Source organism: Pseudophryne corroboree, unplaced genomic scaffold (genome assembly GCF_028390025.1).
Source record: "Pseudophryne corroboree isolate aPseCor3 unplaced genomic scaffold, aPseCor3.hap2 scaffold_614, whole genome shotgun sequence".
Classification (NCBI taxonomy): Eukaryota; Metazoa; Chordata; class Amphibia; order Anura; family Myobatrachidae; genus Pseudophryne; species Pseudophryne corroboree.
In genome coordinates this window covers 204,374-210,669 of record NW_026970210.1, presented here as the reverse complement: position 1 = coordinate 210,669, position 6,296 = coordinate 204,374, and positions in this window count along the sequence as shown.

The following is a 6,296-nucleotide window of genomic DNA, read 5'->3' as shown; positions in this document are numbered from 1 at the left end:
CTTTGCATTTTTCTCCCAAACGAAGGACACTAGAATGAAAATTTTAAAGCCTCCTGTTAGTGCTTCATCTACACGTTATAGCCCTGAATTTTCCAATGCCCATCTCTTTGCAAAAGAGAGATATCGGCAAGGAAAAGCTGCATTGTACCTTTGCATTTTTCTCCCAAACGAAGGACACTAGAATGAAAATTTTAAAGCCTCCTGTTAGTGCTTCGTCTACACGTTATAGCCCTGAATTTTCCAATGCCTATCTCTTTGCAAAAGAGAGATATCGGCAAGGAAAAGCTGTATTGTACCTTTGCATTTTTCTCCCAAACGAAGGACACTAGAATGAAAATTTTAAAGCCTCCTGTTAGTGCTTCATCTACACGGTATAGCCCTGAATTTTCCAATGCCTATCTCTTTGCAAAAGAGAGATATTGGCAAGGAAAAGCTGTATTGAACCTTTGCATTTTTCTCCCAAACGAAGGACACTAGAATGAAAATTTTAAAGCCTCCTGTTAGTGCTTCATCTACACGTTATAGCCCTGAATTTTCCAATGCCCATCTCTTTGCAAAAGAGAGATATCGGCAAGGAAAAGCTGCATTGTACCTTTGCATTTTTCTCCCAAACGAAGGACACTAGAATGAAAATTTTAAAGCCTCCTGTTAGTGCTTCATCTACACGTTATATCCCTGAATTTTCCAATGCCTATCTCTTTGCAAAAGAGAGATATCGGCAAGGAAAAGCTGTATTGTACCTTTGCATTTTTCTCCCAAACGAAAGACACTAGAATGAAAATTTTAAAGCCTCCTGTTAGTGCTTCGTCTTTACGTTATAGCCCTGAATTTTCCAATGCCTATCTCTTTGCAAAAGAGAGATATCGGCAAGGAAAAGCTGCATTGTACCTTTGCATTTTTCTCCCAAACGAAGGACACTAGAATGAAAATTTTAAAGCCTCCTGTTAGTGCTTCGTCTACACGTTATAGCCCCAAATTTTCCAATGCCTATCTCTTTGCAAAAGAGAGATATCGGCAAGGAAAAGCTGCATTGTACCTTTGCATTTTTCTCCCAAACGAAGGACACTAGAATGAAAATTTTAAAGACTCCTGTTAGTGCTTCATCTACACGTTATAGCCCTGAATTTTCCAATGCCTATCTCTTTGCAAAAGAAAGATATCGGCAAGGAAAAGCTGTTTTGTACCTTTGCATTTTTCTCCCAAACGAAAGACACTAGAATGAAAATTTTAAAGCCTTCTGTTAGTGCTTCATTTACACGTTATAGCCCTGAATTTTCCAATGCCTATCTCTTTGCAAAAGAGAGATATCGGCAAGGAAAAGCTGTATTGTACCTTTGCATGTTTCTCCCAAACGAAGGACACTAGAATGAAAATTTTAAAGCCTCCTGTTAGTGCTTCGTCTACACGTTATAGCCCTGAATTTTCCAATGCCTATCTCTTTGCAAAAGAGAGATATCGGCAAGGAAAAGCTGCATTGTACCTTTGCATTTTTCTCCCAAACGAAGGACACTAGAATGAAAATTTTAAAGCCTCCTGTTAGTGCTTCATCTACACGTTATATCCCTGAATTTTCCAATGCCTATCTCTTTGCAAAAGAGAGATATCGGCAAGGAAAAGCTGTATTGTACCTTTGCATTTTTCTCCCAAACGAAAGACACTAGAATGAAAATTTTAAAGCCTCCTGTTAGTGCTTCGTCTTTACGTTATAGCCCTGAATTTTCCAATGCCTATCTCTTTGCAAAAGAGAGATATCGGCAAGGAAAAGCTGCATTGTACCTTTGCATTTTTCTCCCAAACGAAGGACACTAGAATGAAAATTTTAAAGCCTCCTGTTAGTGCTTCGTCTACACGTTATAGCCCCAAATTTTCCAATGCCTATCTCTTTGCAAAAGAGAGATATCGGCAAGGAAAAGCTGCATTGTACCTTTGCATTTTTCTCCCAAACGAAGGACACTAGAATGAAAATTTTAAAGACTCCTGTTAGTGCTTCATCTACACGTTATAGCCCTGAATTTTCCAATGCCTATCTCTTTGCAAAAGAAAGATATCGGCAAGGAAAAGCTGTTTTGTACCTTTGCATTTTTCTCCCAAACGAAAGACACTAGAATGAAAATTTTAAAGCCTTCTGTTAGTGCTTCATTTACACGTTATAGCCCTGAATTTTCCAATGCCTATCTCTTTGCAAAAGAGAGATATCGGCAAGGAAAAGCTGTATTGTACCTTTGCATGTTTCTCCCAAACGAAGGACACTAGAATGAAAATTTTAAAGCCTCCTGTTAGTGCTTCGTCTACACGTTATAGCCCTGAATTTTCCAATGCCTATCTCTTTGCAAAAGAGAGATATCGGCAAGGAAAAGCTGTATTGTACCTTTGCATTTTTCTCCCAAACGAAGGACACTAGAATGAAAATTTTAAAGCCTCCTGTTAGTGCTTCATCTACACGGTATAGCCCTGAATTTTCCAATGCCTATCTCTTTGCAAAAGAGAGATATTGGCAAGGAAAAGCTGTATTGAACCTTTGCATTTTTCTCCCAAACGAAGGACACTAGAATGAAAATTTTAAAGCCTCCTGTTAGTGCTTCATCTACACGTTATAGCCCTGAATTTTCCAATGCCCATCTCTTTGCAAAAGAGAGATATCGGCAAGGAAAAGCTGCATTGTACCTTTGCATTTTTCTCCCAAACGAAGGACACTAGAATGAAAATTTTAAAGCCTCCTGTTAGTGCTTCATCTACACGTTATATCCCTGAATTTTCCAATGCCTATCTCTTTGCAAAAGAGAGATATCGGCAAGGAAAAGCTGTATTGTACCTTTGCATTTTTCTCCCAAACGAAAGACACTAGAATGAAAATTTTAAAGCCTCCTGTTAGTGCTTCGTCTTTACGTTATAGCCCTGAATTTTCCAATGCCTATCTCTTTGCAAAAGAGAGATATCGGCAAGGAAAAGCTGCATTGTACCTTTGCATTTTTCTCCCAAACGAAGGACACTAGAATGAAAATTTTAAAGCCTCCTGTTAGTGCTTCGTCTACACGTTATAGCCCCAAATTTTCCAATGCCTATCTCTTTGCAAAAGAGAGATATCGGCAAGGAAAAGCTGCATTGTACCTTTGCATTTTTCTCCCAAACGAAGGACACTAGAATGAAAATTTTAAAGACTCCTGTTAGTGCTTCATCTACACGTTATAGCCCTGAATTTTCCAATGCCTATCTCTTTGCAAAAGAAAGATATCGGCAAGGAAAAGCTGTATTGTACCTTTGCATTTTTCTCCCAAACGAAAGACACTAGAATGAAAATTTTAAAGCCTTCTGTTAGTGCTTCATTTACACGTTATAGCCCTGAATTTTCCAATGCCTATCTCTTTGCAAAAGAGAGATATCGGCAAGGAAAAGCTGTATTGTACCTTTGCATGTTTCTCCCAAACGAAGGACACTAGAATGAAAATTTTAAAGCCTCCTGTTAGTGCTTCGTCTACACGTTATAGCCCTGAATTTTCCAATGCCTATCTCTTTGCAAAAGAGAGATATCGGCAAGGAAAAGCTGTATTGTACCTTTGCATTTTTCTCCCAAACGAAGGACACTAGAATGAAAATTTTAAAGCCTCCTGTTAGTGCTTCATCTACACGGTATAGCCCTGAATTTTCCAATGCCTATCTCTTTGCAAAAGAGAGATATTGGCAAGGAAAAGCTGTATTGAACCTTTGCATTTTTCTCCCAAACGAAGGACACTAGAATGAAAATTTTAAAGCCTCCTGTTAGTGCTTCATCTACACGTTATAGCCCTGAATTTTCCAATGCCCATCTCTTTGCAAAAGAGAGATATCGGCAAGGAAAAGCTGCATTGTACCTTTGCATTTTTCTCCCAAACGAAGGACACTAGAATGAAAATTTTAAAGCCTCCTGTTAGTGCTTCGTCTACACGTTATAGCCCTGAATTTTCCAATGCCTATCTCTTTGCAAAAGAGAGATATCGGCAAGGAAAAGCTGTATTGTACCTTTGCATTTTTCTCCCAAACGAAGGACACTAGAATGAAAATTTTAAAGCCTCCTGTTAGTGCTTCATCTACACGGTATAGCCCTGAATTTTCCAATGCCTATCTCTTTGCAAAAGAGAGATATTGGCAAGGAAAAGCTGTATTGAACCTTTGCATTTTTCTCCCAAACGAAGGACACTAGAATGAAAATTTTAAAGCCTCCTGTTAGTGCTTCATCTACACGTTATAGCCCTGAATTTTCCAATGCCCATCTCTTTGCAAAAGAGAGATATCGGCAAGGAAAAGCTGCATTGTACCTTTGCATTTTTCTCCCAAACGAAGGACACTAGAATGAAAATTTTAAAGCCTCCTGTTAGTGCTTCATCTACACGTTATATCCCTGAATTTTCCAATGCCTATCTCTTTGCAAAAGAGAGATATCGGCAAGGAAAAGCTGTATTGTACCTTTGCATTTTTCTCCCAAACGAAAGACACTAGAATGAAAATTTTAAAGCCTCCTGTTAGTGCTTCGTCTTTACGTTATAGCCCTGAATTTTCCAATGCCTATCTCTTTGCAAAAGAGAGATATCGGCAAGGAAAAGCTGCATTGTACCTTTGCATTTTTCTCCCAAACGAAGGACACTAGAATGAAAATTTTAAAGCCTCCTGTTAGTGCTTCGTCTACACGTTATAGCCCCAAATTTTCCAATGCCTATCTCTTTGCAAAAGAGAGATATCGGCAAGGAAAAGCTGCATTGTACCTTTGCATTTTTCTCCCAAACGAAGGACACTAGAATGAAAATTTTAAAGACTCCTGTTAGTGCTTCATCTACACGTTATAGCCCTGAATTTTCCAATGCCTATCTCTTTGCAAAAGAAAGATATCGGCAAGGAAAAGCTGTTTTGTACCTTTGCATTTTTCTCCCAAACGAAAGACACTAGAATGAAAATTTTAAAGCCTTCTGTTAGTGCTTCATTTACACGTTATAGCCCTGAATTTTCCAATGCCTATCTCTTTGCAAAAGAGAGATATCGGCAAGGAAAAGCTGTATTGTACCTTTGCATGTTTCTCCCAAACGAAGGACACTAGAATGAAAATTTTAAAGCCTCCTGTTAGTGCTTCGTCTACACGTTATAGCCCTGAATTTTCCAATGCCTATCTCTTTGCAAAAGAGAGATATCGGCAAGGAAAAGCTGCATTGTACCTTTGCATTTTTCTCCCAAACGAAGGACACTAGAATGAAAATTTTAAAGCCTCCTGTTAGTGCTTCATCTACACGTTATATCCCTGAATTTTCCAATGCCTATCTCTTTGCAAAAGAGAGATATCGGCAAGGAAAAGCTGTATTGTACCTTTGCATTTTTCTCCCAAACGAAAGACACTAGAATGAAAATTTTAAAGCCTCCTGTTAGTGCTTCGTCTTTACGTTATAGCCCTGAATTTTCCAATGCCTATCTCTTTGCAAAAGAGAGATATCGGCAAGGAAAAGCTGCATTGTACCTTTGCATTTTTCTCCCAAACGAAGGACACTAGAATGAAAATTTTAAAGCCTCCTGTTAGTGCTTCGTCTACACGTTATAGCCCCAAATTTTCCAATGCCTATCTCTTTGCAAAAGAGAGATATCGGCAAGGAAAAGCTGCATTGTACCTTTGCATTTTTCTCCCAAACGAAGGACACTAGAATGAAAATTTTAAAGAATCCTGTTAGTGCTTCATCTACACGTTATAGCCCTGAATTTTCCAATGCCTATCTCTTTGCAAAAGAAAGATATCGGCAAGGAAAAGCTGTTTTGTACCTTTGCATTTTTCTCCCAAACGAAAGACACTAGAATGAAAATTTTAAAGCCTTCTGTTAGTGCTTCATTTACACGTTATAGCCCTGAATTTTCCAATGCCTATCTCTTTGCAAAAGAGAGATATCGGCAAGGAAAAGCTGTATTGTACCTTTGCATGTTTCTCCCAAACGAAGGACACTAGAATGAAAATTTTAAAGCCTCCTGTTAGTGCTTCGTCTACACGTTATAGCCCTGAATTTTCCAATGCCTATCTCTTTGCAAAAGAGAGATATCGGCAAGGAAAAGCTGTATTGTACCTTTGCATTTTTCTCCCAAACGAAGGACACTAGAATGAAAATTTTAAAGCCTCCTGTTAGTGCTTCATCTACACGGTATAGCCCTGAATTTTCCAATGCCTATCTCTTTGCAAAAGAGAGATATTGGCAAGGAAAAGCTGTATTGAACCTTTGCATTTTTCTCCCAAACGAAGGACACTAGAATGAAAATTTTAAAGCCTCCTGTTAGTGCTTCATCTACACGTTATA